The sequence below is a fragment of the Ursus maritimus genome, unplaced genomic scaffold (genome assembly GCF_017311325.1).
Source record: "Ursus maritimus isolate PB19 unplaced genomic scaffold, ASM1731132v1 scaffold_8, whole genome shotgun sequence".
NCBI classification, from domain to species: domain Eukaryota; kingdom Metazoa; phylum Chordata; class Mammalia; order Carnivora; family Ursidae; genus Ursus; species Ursus maritimus.
In genome coordinates, this window is record NW_024426996.1 from 50,041,119 (window position 1) to 50,064,771 (window position 23,653).

General features: G+C 44.8%; 1 long non-coding RNA gene across 1 annotated transcript; it reads right to left on the bottom strand.

Moving 5' to 3' along the window:
• Nucleotides 1–21,444: 21,444 nt before the first annotated feature.
• Nucleotides 21,445–23,451, bottom strand: LOC121101431. The gene is made up of 2 exons (XR_005833406.1): nucleotides 22,390–23,451; nucleotides 21,445–22,034 (listed from the first exon to the last, which is right to left on the bottom strand). It is a non-coding gene; the product is annotated as an uncharacterized LOC121101431 (long non-coding RNA).
• Between the last annotated feature and the right edge of the window lie 202 nt (nucleotides 23,452–23,653).

Sequence of the window (23,653 nt, forward strand, 5' to 3'; positions counted from 1 at the left end):
TCTGCAAACTTTCTGATCTCCACACTTGTTGATTTTTTGAGCATGTTCCTGCTGCCATTTATGTATATTTGTTTATTTATAAGTTATATACACATACTGCTTTATAAATATATTACTGTTTACATGATAGAACACACACTAAAGATGGACATTTGAATGGGTTGAATTAAAGATGAAATAGATAACATTAAATTTATTTGTCTAATAATAAATTATATAAAAATATATAATAAATCCATTTTACTCTTTTTGATAAGAGCAATATGATTGCATATGCTTCATTATACTTAAAAATATCAGCTTAACATCCCGTATTGCTGTTATCCCGGGGTCTGATTCTAAGTTCAGCTTATTTCAATAGTTGATTATAAGGGACGTCATTGCTGGTCCCACTCGAGGTCCTGCCCACCAAAAATGCAAACTTGTTTTGAAAATTTGCTTTGTGCTCACATTAGTAAGTTTATCTTTGATTCATGGCTACTCTGGAAGAATCTTTTAAAGAGAGTTACCCATTTTATATGCTTCAGCTTACCAAAACTTCGGTACTATATTCCATAAATCCACTTACCCAGGTGCATGTCCAAAACCAGACTCTTGATCTTCCCCTTTGAACCTGCTCTCCCCCTCCTCTTGCGCGTCTCAGTTCCTGACAACTCCAGCCCCCCAGCTGGTCAGGCCAGAATCTTTGTGTCTCTCCATCAGCTTCCTTTCCTTCTCTCAACACCACATGGAATGCCTTAGCAAATCCTATTAGCTCTATCTTCGGGACATAGCCAGACCCCGAGCCCTTCCTGTCCCTTCTCCAGTTACTGTCTTGGTGGAAGCCACAGTCTTCTCTCACCTACAGCTCTTGCAATGGTGCCCTAACCGTCCGCCCTACTTCTGTCCTTTCCCTCCACAATCTCTGCTTCACAGCAACGTGGGTGAGCCTTTTAAAAGTTTTTGTTTGTTTGTTTGTTTGTTTGTTTGTTGGAAAAAATGTCAAACTTACAGAAAAGCAAGAAAAAGAATAGTACAAAGAACACTATTCCCTTACCCCATAGTCCTCTATAGTTAGTATTTTGCCCATCGGTTTATCTATCTACCCATCTAACGGGCGTATATGGTAGGCCATTTACTCCAAAACACTGGAGTGTATTGTATTGTCTCGCATGAACTTAGGATAGTTGCTGACCTTAGTAAATATAACACTGATACAGTGATTTTGTCTAACCTACCGTCTGTCTTCTAGCTTGTCAATTGACCCACTGATGTTCTGTATGACACTTTGGTTTCTGTAGAACAGGATCCAGCCTGAGATCAGGATCAGGTATCAGAGTCAGTTGTGGGGACTCATGAGTCTCCTTTAATTTGAAACATTTTTCATAGTCTTTCTTTGTCGTTTATGCTATTGACATTTTTGAAGAATACTAGTTCTCTCTCCCCCCTTTTTAAAAGAATTTTCTCACTTGGGGTTTTTGGATGTTTCCTCACCATTAAATTCAGGTTATGGATTCCTGACCAGAACACTGCAGTGATGCTGGGTCTTTGGCAGGGTATTGCATCTGGAAGCACACACAGTTCATCTGCCCCTTATTGGCAGCATAAATTGTAATCAGTCAAGGTGCGGTCTGCCTTCTCCATGTTACAGTGACTATTTTTTTCCCTTGCAATGAATAAGCAATCTTCGAGTAGGTACTTTAAGACTCTGCAAATACCCTGTTCCTCACCAAAATTTCCACTGAGATTTAGCAACCACTGATGATTCTTGCCTGAGCTGCTCTTTTACTGGATGACTGTAAATGGTAACTTGCAAACTCCAGCACGTGTGGCACACTGGCCAGCCAGCACGCACCATTCTATCGTAAGCAAGAGCCCTTTCTTCCCCCTCATGTATTTATTATCAGTGTGGATGAGTGGATTGCAATTTTTCAATAGCGGATAACCCATTGCTGTCTTTAATTCTTTTGATGCTCAAACTGGCCCCGATTTACCCAGAGGAAGCTGCCTGGGTCCCTGTGTCCTTCTTTTAAAATGAGATCACGTACAGGTACCCCCCACGTTTTGAAGGTTCAAGTTAGGCCACTTGGCTTTTACAACAGACCTACATTAGTACCTGTTTTCACCGTGTCCTATGCTCTGTCCAGAATAAACATGTCCATAGTCAAGACTCTGGATCTACCCAGCTGGTATCCAGGCTGCATATTTGTCCTAGTCCAGGCCAGAGTAGGAAAACCAGGTTTCCAACCCAGGATCATATGCAGTACCAAGCACAGTATCTGTACATAGTAGGTGCTCAATAAGTATTTGTTGAATGAAGGAGTAGCATGGTTAGAAGCATGGACTTCGGAGCTAGATGGCATTGGGCTAGAGTCTTGGCTATCCTGTGAACTGGCTGTGTGGTCTTGACAAGTTACTTAAATTCTCTGTGCTTAAGTGGGGATAACAGTAGTTGTGAGATTAAATAAGAAAAAAATAGGTTTGAACAGTGCCTAGCACACAGTAAGAACCCAACAAGTATTAGTTATCAATATCAGTTATCTATCATTCAAAAAAGAGGTGTGTTGGAAGATTCATGCCCAAGTGGGAGTCATTAAAGCTGACATAACGGGTCTAAGCCACTAGTCAGGCAGTCAAATAAATGTTGGCCAGCCCCGGGAAAGGGATTGCTGTCATTCAGCTGAAGCCAGGTACTTTTTGCTAGGGTTTCAGATATATTCTGCCATGCTCTAGAACTTTCTAGATCCTTTCCCCTTTGATTCTAGGCTTGGTCTTCCTGATCCTCAGGAGTCATCCTGGTAAAAAGGAAGATGGTATCCTGGGTGCTACACGTGGGAGTGCCTGTCCTCGTTCACTGCCTCTGCCAGTCTCTGGGGAGCCACTGTCAAGTCAGAAGCAATGCTCAGCTGGGGCTGAAGGTGTGACAGGCATGTGGACCACTGCCTCATTTCCTGGTTGGATGTCCAATGTTGTCCTCTTCCTGCCACCACGCAGCTCATTCAGCAGGGCACATGGAGCTAGACAAGTTATATAGCCCTGGTGATTAACCAGAAAACTATTCACTATGTGGCCCCAAGAAGCAGACAAGGTGGTGTTTTTCTTTGCAGATTAGCTATTTATTAAGGCACCGACGCTAGTGTTTGTTGGGTATTTGTAAGGAAGTTAAGCAACGGTGACTTAATGTTTTCCACCTCTGGGTGGGAGTAGGAGGTGTTTTTCAAGCATCGTGTGCCTTAGCAACTGAAAGGAACTCTAAAAGGACTCCCTTCTGGTCTGCGGCTAATCCAGGTGACTTTGGGATCCCCATTTCCTCGAGATTAGCGTGCTCACAGCAGATATCCTCTTTATCAATTGGCTGCATATGCTTCCTGTCCCAGGGGTTTGACATGGGCAATTGCAGCCACGACTACCGGATATAAACAGGGACTTTACAACCACAAGCTTCCAAAGTTCAATGGGAAAATAAAGTGCATCTCCTGGTCCTCAGCTCCATTTCTAGCTAGTTCCTGTAGGAAGGAGTCTTGCTGAAGGATGACAAGGTTGAATGGACATTTAGGGCCAGCAACTGGTTGTCTCTTCTTGATTATCCATAGCATTTAGTAGTCACGATGGAAAGGAAAAGCGATATGTTCATTTTCTATTTAACTGCTTGATTATAGAGGCCAAGATCGTGTTAGAAGAAGTCATAATAGGGGCGCCTGGGTGGCACAGCAGTTAAGCGTCTGCCTTCGGCTCAGGGCGTGATCCCGGTGTTGTGGGATCGAGCCCCACATCAGGCTCCTCCACTAGGAGCCTGCTTCTTCCTCTCCCACTCCCCCTGCTTGTGTTCCCTCTCTCGCTGGCTGTCTCTATCTCTGTCGAATAAATAAATAAAATCTTTAAAAATAAATAAATAAATTAATTAATTAATTAATTAAAAGAAGAAGTCATAATATTACAGCAGGAAGGGACCCTGGAGATCAAATAAAGTAACCTATTTTAGGGAAACTGAGGCCCTGGAACATTAGACTTCTCTCTCAAGGCCACCACATTGGCCAGCAGTAGAACCAAAACTAGAAGCTCAATATCCTAGCTGTAGATCTCAAGTATTTGGTATTTTCACAGCCGCAGGAGAGATATACAAGAGGCTGATTTTAGTCCTGGGATCCAAACCTACTCGGTCTGAGCTTTTCTCACAACCCTAGCAACAGGCTTGTGGAAGAGATCCTAATTGTGACCAGATCCATTCTCCCATTCTTCAGTAATGAAATGACCAAGGTTAGCAAGGCACAGGGCTGCTCGGGAAAAAAAAAAAAAAAGTTACACTTCCTAGTACGCCTTACAATGAACTCATGTCTGAGTCCTGGTCAGCAGGATGGAAAGGAAAGTAGTGAGTGCTTTAAAGGGCAAAAGTGTACACTTTCCTCCACAACAATGACTGGAACGCTGACCCAAGGTCTGGAGCTGGAGCAGTTATCTTGGGCCACGAGGTAGAAGCCAGGTGTTGAAGAGGATGGAACAAAAAGAGAGAAGGAACCAGGTGATCAAGGCATCACCATATCAGCCCTAGGTTGCCTCTGCTTATATGAGAGATAAATATTTTTTAATCGTTTTAAAGTCACTGCCATTTGGGGTTTCAGTCTCAAGAAAAATAATGTAACTCTAACACCAGCCGCAAAACTATTTTGACGGTTTCTTGCAGAATTTCCTGGAAAGAAATACAAGAATTTCATTTCCTGTACCTAGCGCCTATGTAAAGAGAAGCGCCTATTTCATAGAGAAAGATGGGAGCCAAGGAAGGATCCCACCACAAAATATAGCCACTCTCTGCTGATTTGACTTCATTTGGTTTTTAAGCCAGTTCTTCCTTTAAAACAAACGTTCCCTGGGAATGAAACATGAGGGACTATGGACTATGAGAAACAAACTGAGGGCCTCAGAGGGGAGGGGGGTGGGGGAATGGGATAGGCCGGTGATGGGTAGTAAGGAGGGCACGTGTTGCATGGTGCACTGGGTGTTATACACAACTAATGAATCATCGAGCCTTACATCGGAAACCGGGGATGTACTGTATGGGGACTAACATAATATAATAAAAAATCATTATAAAAAAAAAAAACGTTCCCTGGAAGAGCTAAGCTCAACTGTTCACACCTGCAAATCAGAACATCCTCTACTGATGGGAAAGGAGTTTGGGGAACAGGTGTTTTTGTGTCTAGGCTTCCGGAGGAAGTGACGCTTTGGGGAGGGTAGGCCATGTGGGACTGATGGGGTGGGAGTGCAGAAGGAAAGACAATGAAGGGGTAAAAAGGGGGCCAGGAAGGGAGGCGCACAGGGGCTGGCTGTTTCATCGCAATGGGTCTACTTGTGCTTGTTTTTGGGATGCTGGGACAGCACAAGATCACCAGAGGGCAGCAGCACGAGGTGAAATTCCAGGGGCCTCCACATAGGTCACCTCACCCCGGGTCCCCAGTGGAACCCAACTTGCTGGTCGTCTAGGACCCTCTGCTTCTCTTTGTCCAAAGTTGCCCTCCTTACCAGGAGGGGTGGGAAAGGAGTTGCTTCCCTAAGCAGAGGGGGCTGAGCCAGCCGCTTTCATAGTCATCAGTTGAGGGTTTCCTGACAATAATCATTCCCTTCCTCTACATCACACATTCAACATTTTATTAAAATAGACTTCACATTGGACTGCATTTTTTTTTTTTTACTTAGTCTTGCCCTAAGCAATAAAACCTGTGAAATAATGGGTTTGGTGTGGCATAATTATTACATTAAAAAATGTCAGTATCACCAGAAAATCCTCTTGTTACCACCAGTGGTATGCTTAGAGAAACACTGCATTATTTCATCGATCCCCCCAATGACCCAACAAAGAAGGTAATAATATCATCCCCATTTTACAGATGAGGAGACTGAGGCTCAGTAAGATTAAATAGCTTCCTCAAGAGTTTTCACCAGAGCTGGGATTTGAGTCAAGGTCTGTTTGACTTAAAAGGCCTCGTTCTTGCTCTCTCCCAGGAGAAGGAAGGCAGAGACCTCTAAAGCTGAAGAAGAGGAGGAAAAAGAGCGAAGACTCCCAATCCCACCTGAAACCCGCCCTTCAGCTCTCCCTCACTTGCTCCCATTTCTTCTTTGCCCTCAGTTTCTAAGGATGTCTCCTCACTAAAACAGAACATTCCAGAATGCATTCCCTCATAAATAAAGGCTGCCAACTCCTCATCAGGAATAAAACGTCCTTTGGAATTTTCTATCATTTCTAAAATGACGATAAAGAAATTCAGCTGTTTGTGGTTCTGGATACACTGGTAGGGAAGAAGAACTAAAGTTTCTGGAGGAGTCTCACCACATAGCTGTGGTAGGCTACGGAGCGTGTACTTATCACACTGAGCCTGGAGGACTTCCGGGAGTAGAAACCTTCACATCTATCTAAAGCTACTGCTCATTCCTGAGAATTATGGTGACAGGCGTGGTCGAAGAGAAAACCCCAGACTCTGCCACTTACCAGCTGTATGACCTTGGGCAAGCCACTATCCTCTCTGAGCTTCAATTTCGCCCTCAATCAAAGAGAATGACCCCTGTCTCAGAGGCTTATCCTAGCATTAAGTGGGGAGCCTGTAAGTTAGTATTAAAACATGCTACTATCATTGTTATTATTTTAAATTACTGTGAAAATAAAAAAGGGCTTTCATGTTCAGAACACAGTTAGCTTAAAGTAAATTACAGCACTTGGGAAATACTGCCTTGTCTTCTTGGTAACTTCACTTTTAAAAAGAAAGGAAAAAGGAAAGAAAAGAAAAGAAGAGCTGAAAGAACATTTCCTAAAGCAGAAAAAAAAAATTGTTAAATTTTGAAGTACCCCTGACCCCAAAGTCTCATTTCAGACATTATTTCCTCTTTCTTGAATATTCTAGCCCAGTATGCGTCACCTTTTGCCTCTGCCCCAGGGCCCCACAGAAAGAATGGGCAGGACAGACAGGACATGACTTGGCCCAAATTAGTTTCACTTTCTCCCAACCAGGCCATGGTCACAGCCATGGAGAACTGTTTCCCATGGCTCTGAGGGCATTTCTGTTTTTCTCAGTGCAAGGCAGGCAAGACTAAAGTCGGAGAACTTGGTGATGCAATGAATTTTCCAGCTGCCAATGACAGTAGTACCTCATCACATCTTTTTGTCTTCCTTTCTAACCTCAAAAGTAGCAGGCATCCGTGTTCTCAGTAACAAAGCCACCTATTACCACCTATGATGAGTGAAGCAACCTTTGTCTACTACTTATCTACCATCTGACCTCACAAGATGGAAGCTGCATACTGCAAGTAAGAGAGAAACAAAGATGGAAGGAAACTGGGTCCCCAACATCATGGAACCACATACCCGCTCTGGAGAGCTTATGGAAGATAAAATCACCAAGAGCCTTCTAAAAACCGGATGTCCCTATTCCTCTCAGGACTCCTGCCATCCCCCATAGCTCTCTTGGAGCCTCGTCTCCACCCCACTCTGCTCCATCGCCCGCACAACCATTAGGCTCAGCAGATAGCCTTGGGAGCATTGTTCTCTTTGTCTGTCAGTGTTTCTCTGTCATACCCTATCTTGATTCTTTTGGAGAATGGTGTTCAGTCACGGGGGACTCATTCTGTAGAGCTTGACTGACCAAGGAGAGAGAACATCATGCTATTACAGCCTGAATGTAGATATCTGGGACCCCAGCCTGCCCCGCCCCCGCCAGATCAGTATATGCAAACGGCTACGTCTTAAACAACTTCTCTATTTCTGAGCGTTTTATCTGTCTCATCGGCTTAGTGTTGAGGGAGTTTGGAGCTGTCAGACGCTCGTCAATGGCTGAAAGAGAAAGAAACACATAAAAAGATTGGTTGGCAGTCACTTTGTACCGAACAGAACTCACATTTGTCTTCTGTCTAGAAAGCTGGTCATTGACTTTGAATGTGGTTTCATTGATGCCGTTAGAAATATTTTACCTCTAAATGAAAATAAAGATGAACGGCCTCCCCGAAGAAACAAAGGTAAGAGATAATTTTTTTAAAAAATTGAAAAGTTGATACAATTCTGTTTGATGTTTGATGACATTCAGGGTCCCAGAACAGTGCCTCGGGAATAATTTTCCCTTTTGACCTTATAATATGAACGGACACAGAGACCATGGATATAAAAGAATAACACGGCAGAAAAAAGAACTTGCCAGGAATGGGAAAAGCACCCACATATAAATAAGCAGAAACATTAACTCCTGTCTGACGATTAAGTTATAATTTCTTCTCCACTCCATATCATGCCAACAAATTACGCAGCAATACGCTTCAGTGTAAAGAGTATGGTAAAACTTATTTTTCAGATTTCTCTCACCTTGCCACCAGGTCAGCCCTCCCCATGCCTATCTGCCACCTGCCACCATCCCTCCTCCCTCAGGGACCAGAGAGTTGCACTCTTCTTGATTTGTTCTGTAGGCGGCAGGGCCCTAGGATGATCTGACACAGGTATAGCTTCTCAGCGTGTCTCTCTCTTCCACTTTCCTTTCTTGCTTTCCTGTGCCCGTGACAGACTACACTCATCACCCAGATAATTCCATCCCCAGCAGTTTTGTCTGTGCTCCCGCTTGCCTCCTCCATCGGATTCGGCCAGTCTGAGGGCATCTATGAGGCTGCATGACATGGACTGACCATAGGTCACCAGGATGTCAGAATCCTGGCTTTTTACTTCCTGGCTGTGTGATCTCTGTCAAATGACTTAACATTTCTGCTTTAGGAAAAAGTAGCTTGAATACTACCTCAGAGGAATTTTGAGGCAATTAAATGAGAAAACGTACATAATATTTCTGCACATGAAGTGCGTATTCACCAGCAGGGTTGTTTTCTTCCCCTGTTCCATGCCCCCACATCGTCTGGTTTAAAGGATTCTCTGTCCCTGGTTATACTGAATAGTGTGGCATTATTATTACTCAGATTTCATTCAATGTTTTCATTCATCATTCTAAGGAACACAATAACATGTCATTTTTGGCACCTGCCTCTAGGGAGGTAGGGACATCTTTTTTTAGTCATAGATCATTTTCATAACTGGCTCTTTACCTTCACAGAACACAGCGGGGTCTGCTCAGTTTGAAACTGTGAGGCTCCTCAATGGTTTCATGCTGAGCTCTGGGAAGCCTCTGCTGGCCCCTGGGGAGCCAGAAGAGCACCAACCGAGAAGTTTCTACTTCTCTTCCACTCAGAGGGCACTGCCGAGAAAAGGTGGGAGGGCTGCCTGCTCAAGTGTGGCCTTCGAAGACAAGGTGGAAATGAAAAAGAGGTGAGAATGTGGTGCAGTAGCCTGTGAGCCCGAGACACGTAGCTGTGGGGAGCAGTGGCCCGTAAGGAACCATTTACACAAACCAGTTCACAACCGGAAAATGGAACCACCCGAAAATGGAACCACCCGAAAACGGAGCCTGGAAGACAGGGACAGGGTTTTCCAGTATTGTTTTTACTGTAGAGAGGATCACACCTCATCTCAGCTCTCAGTGTAATTTGATTTGATGCTGTTCACACAGGTTTTTTTTATGAGGAAAAGCTTGCAAAATCATTCATTTTCTCTTCCTTTACACCTCTGTTCCAATGAAGCCAGAGGCCAGACTCAATTGCAAACAGGGACATATCAGTTAAGATACAGGTGAGGCTGCTGTGTAAAAGAGATACAAAAATGGAATTTTATTTTTCTGATGTAACAGTTTAAGCACAAGTTTTCCAGAGCTGGAGAATGCTCTTTGGGGTGGAGACCCGGTTTCCTATCTTTTTGCTCTGCTAGTCTCAATACATAACTTCCATCTTGTGATGTCAGATGGTTGCTCTGACTCCCACCATCACATCAACATTCCAGCTGGCAAGAAGAAGAAAAGAAATAAGGGAGGGCGTCTTTCCTTCACAAGAAGTCTGGAAGTTCAGGGGGCGCCTGGGTGGCTCAGTTCACTGAGTGTGGGGTTCTTGATTTTGGCTCAGGTCCTGATCTCAGGGGTGGGAGGGAGCCCCCACAAGCAAAGCACTCAGCAGAGAGTCTGCTTGACATTCTCTCTCTCTCTCTCTCTCACCCTCCCTCCACCCCTCCCCCCAGTCACATGCACGCTTGCACTCTCTCTCTCTAAAATAAATAAATAAATCTTAAAAAAAAAAAAGAAGAAGAAGAAGAAGTCTGGAAGTTCCAAATATCAATTCCACTTTCATACCATTGGCTAGAAAGCCACATGACCATGCTAGCTGCAAGGGAGGTTGGGAAATGTAGTCCTAGATGGGCAGTCATGAGTCCAGCTAAAACATTACAAGGGCAGAATGTGATATTGGGGAACAGCTGCAGTTAGCACTCTGCCCAAAGGACCAAGCAGATGTATAAATCAGTGAAACCTGCTGGGTATAAGGACATCTGCATATTTTATATGGGTAGTGAAGCCTACAGGTGGAACAAAGAGGAGAGCTCCACTTTGAGGGGCAGCCATGATCGCCCTAGGTAATACTGTCATGCTGAAATTTGGGCTTAGTGTTCCAGATCTGCTGGTTTTCAAGAGAAACCAGAAACGATTTTTCAAAATATGATATCTCCCAATTTTAAAGTGTTGGCTCAAAAATATTTTAACATTGTACAGGCTGAACGTATCTATAGATTGACATTTGGGCCCCTGTGTTAGATTCAATTTGCATGAATGTGTCAACTATGCTTAACTCTCTGCCTGAAATGCCAAACTTTAGAAATATAAAATTAGAGCTAAAAGGCAAATAGATTTAGTTTAAAAAGTTGATCAAGACAAACTCTTCAAAGTAAATAATTTCTTGGCTTGTGAGTCAGACATTGAAACAAGAAAATCATGAGTTGGCCATGAATTTCTTTCATCCTTCAAACATCCTATTTCACTTTTAGGTGTGAAATAATTTTACTCTCTCTCTCTAGTTTGCAATGACCAGGTAGTTACTTAACTAGATAAATGAATTGGAAGAAATGCTCAGGCTCCATTTTTCAGTGCAAGATGGAAATGGTAGTAGGCACAGCAGCCATGAGCGTGCCACTCAAATCCCCTGCTGTGGGGAGCATCACTGTCGTCCCCAAAGCTGCCTGCCCTTCTGGATCTGCCACCATGTTCACGTGAAGACCACATTTCCTGTGAGCTCCTCCCAAGTAGACCTCTCCTGTGGTCTACTTTGGCTCCCAGACTCCTACGGCCTGGCCAAATCTTTCTTTTATTTAATTTTTTACTTTTTTGAGAGAGAGAGAGAGAGAACACATATGCACGTTCATGGGCAGGGGGAGAGGCAGAGGGAGAGAGAATCTCAAGCAGGCTCCATCCACAACCCTGAGCTCATGACCTGAGCCAAAATCAACAGTCGGTGGCTTAACCACTTAACCGACTGAGCCACGGAGGCGCCCCCTGGCCAAACCTTTCTTCTAATTGGACTGCAGTCTGAGACTCCTCCAACCCTAACCTCCTTCCTTTCACAGGTGTCAGAACTCGCTCCGCTTTCCCCTGCCCCCTCCTCCTTTATCCTTCACAGGCTTTCCCCCTCAGAAATCCCTTGCATATCTAATCCCACCTTGACATCTGCTTCGAAGCAGATGTGAACTAACCCACGATGCTAATGACAGCAACGGTAATGACAGGAGGAATTACGTGACTGTGTGCTGGGTGCCGGGCATGGTGCTTACACGGTGTGTCAGAGGCCAGGGGTGGGGGCGGGGAATGGGCAAACTAGGTGAAGGGGAGTAAGAAGTACAAACTTCCAGAAAAAAAAAAAATGATGGCTGACTTTATCGAGTATGTTCTAGGACCCTGCATTACAGCCTCACGTGCATTGTTTTCACAAAAATCCTGAGGTGGGTAGTGAACCGCCATTCTCCTGAGTTTACAGATGTGCAACTAGGTTCAAGAACTTGCTTAAGGTCATGTACCTAGCAGAGGTAGACGGGATTGAAACCCATGTTATTTAGACTCCAGAGCCCAGTTGTTCACGCGTCAGATATTTGTGTGTTCCCTCCCATTTCCCCCATATCCGAATATCACCACATCCCACCTCACGACTTACACGATGGATGAGTAGCACATGCACCATTATTTACTTAATATTTTTCTTCAGCTGATTTTTAAAACTTGACCATATTTATTTTAAAAAGAAACATCATATCCCTAAAATAAATGGTCATCTGCTATCCTTGCCAAAATATAATCACAATAAAAACGAAACAGGAGTATCGAATTTTAGCTAGACAATATGCTAACATTCAAGCAGACACTGTATCTAACTAAAGACTCAGAATCCGAGGTCTGCACGCATTTTGCTGGTGTTTTAAAGGGTAGAGGAGTAAGTGTTAGATGGTAAGGAAGTACTAGCATCACATGAAGATTTTTTTTTCTTGACAAAACCAGAAAGATCGAAAAAACTAAAAAGAGACTAACTTTCCCCGTCTGTGCCTCAACGCTCTTTAACGCTACATCTGCGTATCGCTGAAATCCTCTTGGGGGGAAGGATTTGGGAAATGATGACTGATGGAATGGGCAGAATGCTCATTTGGATGGAAAAACTACTTTATACCATGCTCCCTGGTCCCCAAAAGAAAGGAAAACTCCATCTCATGACTTTTCAGCCTCTGCCGGGTCTCAGCGCTCACAATTGTCCCCTCCGGTTTATCTGGAGGGTGTAATTTTTCAAAAGTAAAACAAACCCAGAGCCTGCAGCATGAGTGAACCCTGCTTTTTGGGCAGGTGTATCCGGTAGAGAAACAAAACACCGCTCTGTGGTTAGGCCGCCTGGTGCACTGGAGTTCAACACATTCACAAATCAGCCTGCCTGGGGGGCGGGGGGGTGCTGAACCACACACAGTGAGAACGTGGGGCCTGTGTAAAATCCTCCCAGCCTCTCTGGGTGAGATGACAGCACTGACCCAGAGCTGAGCAAAGGGCAGCCCACAGCCCCTGCCACCTCCGAGTTGGGCCTTTCAGCCGCAGCCCCTGTGTCACTTAGGGTTGAAGTCCTCTTGTCACATGGCCACACAGCGTTGCTGCAGCACAAGCCCGTTCTGGCCACACTGTGAACTGGAGAGAGCTTTGAACCCAGCGAGGAGGTGGCGAGGGCTCCTCACCAGCCCTCCTTTCTGACTCGGAGCTCCTGAATTAGTTTTCATTTGGATTTGGTTTGGTAACTGGTTGGCAAATGTAGTTGGACCTGGGAGCAGAGGCAAGACAGGGATGCCACAGTGGAGAAGTGTTTCAGGCCTTCTGTTCACCATCACAGAACCCCAGCCTTGTGCCCACACTGCGGATGGGAACATAGAGTCAGGAGATACTGAAATGAGCGGCTTGAATGCTGAGATGGGACGGTGGGTCTAGGGCGGATTCCTCATTCTGTACCTCTTTAGGCTTCTGGATCTGTAGTATATTATTCTTTTGAATTAATCCCCATCCTAGCAGACAGAAGAAGTGGAGGAGGAGGAGGAGGAATAAGTAACATTTGTTGAATGCAAAACACCTTAAATGCCTCATACTGTTTAATGCTAAAAGCCCTATGAGGCATGTGTGTGTATATATACATATATATATATATTCCCCTCTCTGCCAAAGAGAAAATTTGAAATGCAAGAGGTTAATTGCCAAAGGTCACCCAAAGCAAGAATTCAAACCCAAATGGTCTGATCCCAATGACCAAACCCATAACCACTATACTGCCTTTTCAGGCAGACACACCTGAGTCCAAACCCAGACTCCATCTTCTGTATTACTTTGGGCAAGTCACCTGACCACTCTGACTACTGTTTTCTCATCTGTAGAGTAAGGATGAAAATAGTGACTATCATTTAAGGCTGTAAGTAAAGCAGCTAAGTGAGGTTATTCAAGTGATGTGCTTTGCATAGTGCCTAGTATGCAGGAAGAGCTCAATAAATGCGGAGTATTATTAGCAACAGAATCATGGCCCTCAGGATTGATCCACTTCCTCTTTCCTTCTCTAATGGCTATCCTCCTTCCAGTTTCTACCTGCCATTTACCTAAGCAAAGCCTTTCGTTTTGTCTCCGTCACTCAGTGAGGCTGATCTGGGGAGAGGCAGCTCACAAGACAGAGAGCTCATCCGTCCTCCTCATACAGCCTCTCCCCTTTGGAGCTGCACACATGGGACCATGGCAGGCCCACCAAGCACTTGGAGAACCATCAAAGATTTTGAAGGCAGTGATGAAATCCAGGAGATAGATGGCATCGTAGAGCTGTTGGTCACAAGAGATAATGTACCCACAGTGGGGCCCACTGAAAACTAGACGCCCGTGATCTTTGTGTGTCCCCAGGACATTTCAGAGAAGGAGTTCACTGTGAGGAGTGAACTGAGGAAGGACCATTCTGTGATGAGAAACATCGAGTTTGCAGAATCTCTACATATGAGGGTTTTAAAACACATCTGTGAATTCTCTGACACCCCTCACCTCAAGAGGTGAAGTCTCATCCCCTGACCCTTGAATGTGGGCTGGACTCAGTGACCCTGTGTGACTTCCAGGCTGGATTATAAAGGGTGTTTTTGGCCTGGCTCTCCGTCGGGATGCTTGCTCTTCAAACCTAGCAGCCATCACAAGGGAAGAGTCAATTCCAGGGATAGAAAGATGGGTGTTCCCAGACGCAGGAACAACATAAACAAAGGAAAAGAAGAGTGAAAGGACACCGGTGTGTGCAATAAACTATAAGAAGAGTCCTCTTCAAACTCTCCCACCTCACACACACAGAGTCCTTTCTTCAAACAAAAAAATCACATGTGGGAGCCTAAAAGCTAAAGTAGATAAAATTAGGTTGGCTGTGTAAAGGCCATAATGGACACCTCTCCCCAGAGGTGGCCCATAAAGCATGTCCTCACAAGGCCCAAGGCTCCAAGGGGGGGTGGGAGGTAGGACTGGAGATCCTGTAGCAGAGGACAGACAGACAGGCTGACTCTACTAGAGCAACCTGTTGGGGCCAGCTCTCGGACAGCCTGATTTCCTCAGCCTTTGTAGAAATGCAGCGGGGCACCACTAAGCGGGTAAGTAAACGCCTCACTAAGGGGTGAGGTGTTCCTCTGAGGAGTGTGTGCTCAGAGTTGTACTTTGGAAAAGGAAGTGGCCGTATATGAGGGAAGTGTCTTAATCTGGGGAAAAGATCATAAAGGCTGGAACTAGGACAGAGGCTGCGGCAAGAAGAGGGTAGGTCATTGGAGAACTTCACTAACACTGTTTTTCAGAAGATTATTTTCCACAAGGAGGTTTCCTAGAAGGAGGTCTGGCCACCTATATGGATGTCAGCCCCTATCAGCAATCTCCTGGCTCATCATTCATACCAACCTCTTTCCAGCAGCCATTTACTCATGCAGTCCCAATCACCCAGCTGAAAATATGCCTGGTTTTGTGCGTGTGTGTGTGTGTGTGTGTGTGTGTGTGTGTGTGTTTAGAGAGAGATTAAGAGAGCACACACGAGTGACTGAGGAAGGAGCATAGCAAAAGAGAGAGGGAGAGAGAGAATCTCCAGTAGGCTCCAAGCTCAGCACAAAGCCCATCACGTGTCTCAATCTTACGACCCTGAGATCATGACCTGAGCTGAAATAAAGAGTTGGACGCTTAATTGATTGAGGCACCCAGGCACCTCAAGATGCCTGTTTGAAACATAAGGGCCGGGGTGCCTGGGTGGCTCACTTGTTAAGCATCTGCCTTCAGCTCAAGGTGTGATCCCAGGGTCCTGGGATAGAGCCCTGCATTGGACTCCCTGCTCCACTGGGAGCCTGCTTCTTCCTCTCCCACTCCCCCTTCTTGTGTTCCCTCTCTCACTGGCTGTCTCTTTCTCACTGTCAAATAAATAAATAAAATCTTTAAAAGAAAGAAAGAAAGAAACAAACAAACAAACAAACCTAAGGGCAGAGAGGTTATGTAGCTGAGATGGTTAATTCTATGTGTCAACTTGGCCAGGATACTATCTAGCGGAATCCAAATATTTAGTCAAACACTAGTTTGAATGTTGCTGTGAGGTATATTTTTGATGATATTAACTTTTAAATCAGTGGACTTGAGGAAAGCAGATTACCCTTCATAATGTGGTGGGCCTTGTACAATCAGTTGAAGGAAATAGAGAAAAAAGAATGACTCCCCCAAGGAAGAGGAAATTCTGCCTGTAGTCTGCCACTCTTTCCTGGGTTCCCAACCTGCCTGCCCATGCTGCAGATTTTGGACATGCCAGACTGCACAATTGTGACAGCCAATTCCTTAAAATTAATCTCTTTCATATCTATCTATGTATCTATGTACCTATGTATCTATGTATGTATCTATCTATCATCTATCTATCATCTATCATCTATTTATACATATTGGTTCTGTTTCTCTGGATAACCCTGGAAAATACAGTGGCTTACCCCATTGTCCAGACAGAGGCAGGAATAAAATGCTGATTTGTAACAATTTATTAATTCAACTTTACCACCCTACCTTCCACAATGAGTCCAGAAGGTGGGGCAGGTCATGCTCTTATTCACCATTCCTAAAGCAGAGCTCTGATTACATCACCAGCCAGCTTAAAATCTTCAATGATTCTCTGTAGCTTTCCAATAAAGTCCCAATTACATGGTCTAATGGTCAGGGGTCTCTATGCCCTGGATTCAATCTCCATTCCCTGACTTGCTTCCCATGACTCGTAAATTGATCATTGTGCACCAGAATTCACTCATTTCCCCCTAATAAGATTGTCCGTCCACATCCTTTGCCTTATGACTTGTAGTCCCCCACAGGAGAAGTATAGATTCCTGCTCCACTAATTTTGGGGCTTGTCCACATAACTTGTTTTGCCCAGTGAAATGTAATCGGACATGACAAATACCCAACCTAGCAGGAACTTTAAATGCTCGTGTGATTCAGCTGAACTAAGGGCAGATGGCCCCTAAGAAGGTGGGGAAGAAGAGTGCAGAACTCTCTCACGAAGATCGTTTTGCTTTTCAAGTAAGAATAACAGCTGCCCTTTCTAAGACTTTCTCAGAAGTCCAGATTTTATACTCTGATGTAGTGTGAAATTGTTTCACTTTAACCAATGAGCAGCCTGTGTTTCTTGAAGGTTTATTAAGTCACTTATGATTTGGGATATTTGCATTATAAGCCAATAGATTTCTGTGACTCTTAGTGTTTTTTGTGGAAAAAATCTCTTAAAATGATGCCTTGTTTTATATTTACTGTGTGGCAGGTAGGAAAAAATATCTCAACAGTAGACAGCAACTCCTAAATTGAATATAAAACATCTTTGTTTAGGACAATAGTTTTATAGGTCATTTGGGATGGAAAGTAAGACCCTGAGACATGGGAGAACAGGTGGGGGGAAAATGAGATGGCAAAACTCTTCTGCTTTAGAAATAAATAAGAATGGGGGCAAAAGTGGGAGGCAGAGAGAAAAAGCAGAGATTGAAGGAGAGTAGAAAGAGAGAAAGAAGAGAGAGAAGGAGATTAAGCAAAGATCAAGAGGCTGGAACCCAGATTGGTTGAAGAACAGACCTGCAGTCTCCAAAAATCTTTTCCCTATTTCTTGCAAAGTAGTAGAGTTCCAGCTGGGCACTCGACTGCCTGCTAAAGACTACATTTCCCAAGCTCCATTGCAACCAGCGTGATCACCTGACTGTGTGTTGCCAATGGAATGAGAATGGAAATGATGTACATCACCATTTGCTTCGAAGGAAATCTTTGGCCTCCAATTCCTCTTCTTCTCTACTTCCAACGGGCTATTTGTGGACATGGTTTGACTCAGCTTTGACCATGCAGATGAGGACACAGCCACTCCCAGGGGATGGCAAAGCAACAAGATAGAAGGAGCTGTGGTTGGAGTGACGGTAGAGAGCAAGGATGCCCTTCATTCTGACTGCTCTTCCTTTGGGCCAAAGGAAGAATCTCACTGTTTCAGCAGCTTAGCCTAAATCTTAACTGATAAAATGGCAAAATCACTAGGGGACGTCTGAAAAATAGAGAGAACGATTATTCAGTTTTTTTAAATTTGCATTCTTCTGTGTTCTAAATCCTCCATCTTTTGGCTTTTGGCAAAATGTGTTACACACATAAAGGCCTGTGTGAGTAAGAGGCTTGGTAGAAATCAAGGAGAGTCAGTGGGTCCTGTATCTGGGCTGACAGAACACGGCCAAGAGTGAGAACGTGTGCGAGATGGTCCATAGACCGAAATAACCCCGTAGAGGTAGGAGCTCTGAGCCAAAGGTCAACATGAAAATGTGAGCTCATCTGAATTCACAGACATCTCAGGGAAGGCCTGGATATGGAATGGAAGGATGTTTCAATGCAATCTAGATCTTAGGGGTCAGGATAACTCCAGTGAACCCCTGCACCAAAACAGTGATTAATCCAAGAAGACAGGAATATGTAGTGATTAAGAATATTGATTCTAGAGTCATATGGCATGTTTTCAATTTCTATTCTACTGCCTACAACTATGTGATTTCAAGGAAGTTACTTACAACCTAAGCCTCAGTTTCCTTATCTGTAAATTGGATATAATAGCTACCTCATAGTGATATCATAGGGAATTGAAAGGAATATTGTATTGTGTGACATATGATGAAGGGTCAATACATACTAGCTTTTATTATTAATAATCATTAATTTTTTTCAGAATATTCATATGAGACCCTAACTATTATTCAAGCCTGACAGGAAAATCATTAACTTTGAGACTCCTTTAGCAAAATCAGAGGCTTAAATGTTTCTGACTTGACCCAAGAAAAGCGTGGGTGGGTGAAGAGTGTCACTCCAGCATTCGAGGTGTGCAGAACCAAATACCAGTAGCTCCATTGTGTCAATGAGAAAACAGAGAAGTTGAGAAAGGTTCCTAATTTGAGTTCAAAAGCATTTTAGCAAAGCCAGGCTGAGAAAATAAGAACACTTTTCCTGAAGTTTCGGCTACCCTGAAGCCTGCCCTGAAACCCCTCTTCCTTCTCACTCTGTCCCCCTTTCAGTAAGCCATCTACTGCCACTCAGGAACTCGGGCAGGAAAGCCACAGTCGTTCTATACTTCTTGTTGTCCCTCACCCCTACTTCTAATCAGTCCTCGCAGGGTGTCTATTTCATCTCCAGAATTGCTTTCAAATCCATCCATTTCTTTCTATGGCCTCTGCCCCCCGCCTCTTTCAAACCACCCACCGTGGCTTCTTCATTGCTGTCCACACTTGCTTTCTTCATTTTCCTCTCCTCTCAGCAGCCATAGAGATTTGTTTTTAATCCAAATATAATTACTCTTGTCCCTGCTTCCCATTGGCTTCCCATTGCCCTAGGATGAAGTTCAAGCAGCCTACCTTGTTCATGTCAGCATATTTCATCCAAGTAACTCATTCATCCAAAACCTTTTTATCAAGCTCCTACTACATGCCAAGCCCGTCATAGGCCACAGAGGTAAATAACCTTTTTTGTACTATGAACCCTATTGGCAATCTGGTGAAAACTATGGACCCCTTTCTTAGGCTAATGTTTTTCTCTTTTGTTTGTTTGTTTTTTTTTTTTAAGATTTTATTTATTTATTCGACAGAGATAGAGACAGCCAGCAAGGGAGGGAACACAAGCAGGGGGAGTGGGAGAGGAAGAAGCAGGATCAGAGTGGAGGAGCCTGATGTGGGGCTCGATCCCAGAACGCCGGGATCACGCCCTGAGCCGAAGGCAGACGCTTAACCGCTGTGCCACCCAGGCGCCCCACTTTTGTTTGTTTTTTAAGGATGATGGTATTTTATTTAATATCACTTCGTATCATTGGTTCCTTATTTCACTTGCACCTCCCCACAAGCCTATGGTTAGATACGGTAGATATTATTGTATGCCTCTTTCCCCCAACATATTACAAACAAGGTGGAAAAGGATATTACAGTGAACACTGGTAAGACAGGCAGAATAATACCCCTCCCCAGACATGTCTATGCTTTAACCTCTAGCCTGTGAATATGCTATGTTACATGGCAAAAAGACTTTACAAACAGAATGAAGGACTTTCATATAGGGAGATTATCCCTATAGGAAGATTATCCTGGATTATTCAGGTGGGTCCAATGTAATCACATGGGCCCTTAGAAGTGGGAGAAGAAGGAAGGCAGAAGAGTTAGTCAGAGAGGTGAGATGGAAGAAGAGGTAAAAGAGATTTGAAACTTGGAGGACCTGACCCACCATTGCTGTCTATGATGATGGAGAACAGAGCTGTTATGGTTGAATTGTGTCCCAGGCTAATGTTTTTTAGATGCATAAAATAAATATGGAGGGTTATAAAAGAAATGAAATCTACTGAAACAGTTACCAAAATCTTTTAAAATTGTGATATAATAACATATCTGTAATTTCACTATTGCATTAAATAACAAAATCTAACAGTGGGTTTAAATAATACTATAACTTCCTATCAGCGATCAGTGTAAATGATATTTCAAGATACGCGTAAAACTGTGTGTGACCAAGTCTCACGTACAGTTCCTACCACTGTGGTTTGTTGCTTACACTCACAATGGAAGGAAATGCTAAATTTCAGTAGATGTTGATGAAAATAAAGATGTCATTTTTTTCCTATCCAATTCATAGAGCCCAAATTCAAGCCACAGACATCAGAGGATCCCCAAGATTAGGTTAAATCTGAGGGATATAGTAGGAAACACAGGTGCTTACGTTCAAGTCGGGGGAGCCTGATAATCAACACAATAACTTCAGATTGTGATGAGTTGTTTAAAGACAACAGAATAATTTCAGATTATAATGAATTGTTTAAAGAAAATAAATAAAGTGATAGAGATTAACCGGCAATTGGGGTGGTTGATGAGAGTGGTTGGAAAAGGGCTTCGTTTTCAGCTGAACCCCAAAGAAGAGAAGGAGCTGGTCTGAGGAGAAGGCAGCAAAAAGTACCACAGGGAGAGTGGACAGGGAGAGCCCGGCCCCCCCAACCCCCCACCCCCGCCCCTCAGAGAAGCAGAAGCACGTACACACACACACACACACACACGTCAGTCTTAGTCAGAAGTCCTTGAGCTCCCGCTTCCGTTCCCTTCTCTTGAAAATCAGGATGGCATGGAGACCAGCGTCTGGGGTTATTCTAGGAGCCCCTGCGATCACATGCACCTGGTGGCCCAGCACAACCTGGAAGTTTCCCATGGGTTCCACACCGTCTCATTCAACCCTATGAGTTCATACACTTCTCTGAGAGGTTGGTTAGATCATTTGCTCACAGTCACACAGGTGGTTTATGACGAAGCTGGGATTCAGATGAAGCTGTCTGACCCTTTCTTACCTCTTATCTATGGAAAAAGCATAAGTTCTTTCATATCAAGTTCACCCACCTCTCCAGTGGCTCCCAGGACACACCTGTTTGTGATCCTCCCCCCCTCCCCTGCAGAGCAGCGTCTCCCAGCAGGAGAGATTAAAAATCCAAATGCAGCAGCTAAAAGCTGCCAGGCCCAAGGGAAACCACTTAGCCCTAATTTCCTAACTGTTAAAACCAGCGTAACCATGGCAACCCACTCCAGAGCTTTTATTAAAGAGTCTAACAGTGAAAATCAGCCTAAATCAATGTAAGGAGGAGAGCCGCTCCATTCTCTCCATGCACGCAGGTTTCCATCAGCCTCAGTACCCTGAGGTGCTAAAAGCATCCTCCCTGCAGAGGGGCCGCCAACCCACTTGGTGGTGGGGAGGGGGGTGCTCCCATCCTTTTGTAAGAGCAGAAGTTCCAATGAGCACATCCTAAGAGAAGTTTCTCTCCCACAGTAGATAAGGGTCCGAATAAGGGGTCAGGCTTGTGCTATATTCACCTTCCTAAAACAGTCCAAATGCGGCCAGGTAGTGTCTCCTGTCCAGCTTCCAGGAGGTGAGAGAAAGAGAGAGAATCAGGCAGAGGGTGAGGATTGGGTCAAACATTCTCTGTTTTCCTCTTGTTTTTCTCTGTCTTCTGCCATTTGTCCAACAACTTGACCTCAGAGCCTTCCTCTCACGATGCCTCTGGAGAGGTCTTTCCAGGCGGTGCTTTGGCCTCAAGTGTTTGGAATCCACATTCTTCCTGCTTCATCCAGGTGTATCCGCGCAGAGGAGCCCTGCCTCCACCTGCTGCCTCTGGGATGAGAAAAGGCATCAGCAACTCTATGCCCTCCTCTGATTCACTAAGACCTTGCTGGACTGGGGAACATTCCAGTGCCCTGCAGGGGCAAAGCGCATGCCATGCACCATGGACGACCTATGATACACCAAGAGGAGCACCTTCCCACCCCTTTTATTTCACCATCACCAGCAAGTCAGAGGGTGCCCCAGAAATGACAGGTGGACTTCTCACGGAGCCTTCATATGGCCCACCCAAGTGCTAAGCGCATCACCTCATCACCTCATTTAAACTGAATTACATTCTGAGGTGGATACTATTATGAGCTCATCCAGGACAGGAAACCGATATTTAGAAAGTTTAATAACTTACCTGAGGTCACTCCGGGTTCTAAACTCAGGTCATTGGATGCCACAGTTTTTATTTCCGCAGACATTGTCCCCTGGTCAAAGGATGGGGCTAGATCGTGACAAGGTGATTAGACCAAAGTTTACTTTGGGCCTAGAATTGATTTGTCAACATGAGATGACATGGGTGATGTCGTGTCATGGGGACTCTTACGCATATACTGTAAGGCCACAGATTTTTGTGTCTGGAAAGTATAAACTGCCCCTTGCTTGCCACAGCGCCTCATGGAAACGAGGGCTCTGACTGACTCATCCGGCCGGCGGATGCCTGCTCGTGGGGGCAGCCTCCTCTTCTGATGTGGCTTCCCTCTCAATGTTACCTTGCCGAACTGCTAGAGAGAAATAGAATGCTTCCATGGGACTAAATTCCTACTCGTCTCGGCGGCAGCACATAGGGAGGAGGGAAAGCCAAGGAAATTCAAGAGAGCAAGTGGGTGAGCTTGTAGCCGAGCTCACAAGGAAGCGGGGCTTCCCCAACCCGCACAACCTTACAATCTGCCTCTCATGCTTGACAGATGGAAACTGTGTCAGGAGGGGCAGGGTTCCCCTCAAGCTGTCTTGGCAACACAACAGACCCTGAGCCCTACTGGAAAAAAAAATAATAAAAACACTATGAAATAAGAAATATGCCAGAGGAAATGAGAGGACCACTCACTGAGTTTGCTTTCGCGGCCTCTCGCTAAGGACCTCAGGACCTGGAGCCTTCCTCAGCCTTCGGGCCTAGGCTGCTCACTTCCCTCTCTTGGCTTCACATCTCCCTCAGAGATGGCAGCTCCCCACCCCCCACATGCCGCTTCCTGTCCTTGCCTCCCCAGCACGCAGCACCTGCCACATAGTGGGGGCTCAGGACCCTTTTGGTGAATACGTTCATGAAATTTCAAGACCCAGAAGGCAGCTGAAAGAGTCCTTTGAAATCAAACACATTTTCTTCTGGGAAGCTTAGGCCCTCAGCTTAGGAAAGTACAGGTGCCACAATGTGGGACCAAAAGCTACCGTGGGATCAGAGCAGGTGATATCTGGAGAGACTCCTTTTTTTTTTTTTTTAAGATTTTATTTATTGATTTGACAGAGAGAGACAGCCAGCGAGAGAGGGAACACAGGCAGGGGGAGTGGCAGAGGAAGACACAGTCTCCAAGCGGAGGAGCCTGATGCGGGGCTCGATCCCAGAACGCTAGGATCACGCCCTGAGCCGAAGGCAGACGCTTAACGACTGAGCCACCCAGGCGACC